The 1,175-nt window shown below is 35.9% G+C and overlaps 1 non-coding gene across 1 annotated transcript; it reads right to left on the bottom strand.

The window, feature by feature from the left end:
• Positions 1-835: 835 nt before the first annotated feature.
• LOC122119004 lies at positions 836-938 on the bottom strand. The gene has a single exon (XR_006149492.1). It is a non-coding gene; the product is annotated as a U6 spliceosomal RNA (small nuclear RNA).
• Between the last annotated feature and the right edge of the window lie 237 nt (positions 939-1,175).

Here is a 1,175-nt window from a genome sequence, read left to right as displayed (position 1 = left end):
CTACAAGCACACTCCCCTCCCTAAGTACACTTCCCCTGCCTAAATTGTAAAGTTCATTTTTCACCATAGTGTCTTGTGCATCTCATTGTTATAATGGGTCTACCTGTATCCCTATTTAAGCATCTTGTTTTTTTCCTTTTCCTCCCCAAATTAGATGAACGTATATACAAGATGTGGGTGCACCAACTTCAAATACAGTGTAAACGGGTTATAGCATGGGGTAGGAACATATAAAGAAACAAAAAAAACACATCACTTGTTATAAGTACGTTAGAATCAATGACAAGCAAGAGAAAAACACACGTGTGTTCCTATCTTGGGTTTCATTTGCCTAATCTGGTCATATGTGCAAAGCTTTTAACCTTTTCTGCTTATCTCAGACATAAAATAGTTATTAAAAATTAAGGAAAACATTGGGCCTATGTTTCTTTGGATCTGGCTTACTTCACTTAATATTTTTTTCCAAGTCTTTCCATTTTCTAACAAATTGGGCGATGCCATTCTTTCTGATGGAGGCATAGAATTCCATTGGTATAAATACCACATTTTCTTGATCCATTCATCTACTCATGGGCATCTGGGTTGGTTTCAGATCTTAGTGATGGTAAATAATGCTGCAGTAAACATAGTTGTGCTAATAGCTTTAGTGTGGTCTTGTTTGTGATCATCTGGGTAAATGCACAAAAGTGGGATTCCTGGGTCATAGGGGAGCTCTATGTGGAATCTTTTGAGGAACCTCCATAGTACTTTCCAAAGGGTTGAATAAGTTTACACTCCCACCAAGAATGCAGTGCAGTTCTCTTGTGGCTACATCCCCTCCAGCATCTGTTGTTGTAAAAGTATGGAATGGTTCATGAATTTGCCTGTCATCCTTTCTCAGGGGCCATTCTAATCTTCTCTGTATTGTTCCAATGTTAGAGTACTTGATGCTGAATTGAGCATAGAACATTTTTTATATATAAAGTGTAATTGATTTTCTTAAACTAGACAATTCAACAAAAAGTAAGCTCAAAAGAATTGCCATGAAATTTTAGAACCATGTACTTCTTACATAAGCACACATTTAAGAATAAAGACTGACATATCAAAAACAAAATAATTCCAGATATTTGTTTTTCAAGAGATGTGTAAGAGGAGGAATTCAATTATTTTATACAAGGCACCTGTCATAATGA

This window comes from Dipodomys spectabilis, unplaced genomic scaffold, assembly GCF_019054845.1.
Source record: "Dipodomys spectabilis isolate Male_0828 unplaced genomic scaffold, ASM1905484v1 ptg000159l, whole genome shotgun sequence".
Classification (NCBI taxonomy): Eukaryota; Metazoa; Chordata; class Mammalia; order Rodentia; family Heteromyidae; genus Dipodomys; species Dipodomys spectabilis.
Note: the sequence above shows the minus strand (reverse complement) of the source record. Positions and strands in the feature narration are given on the sequence as shown.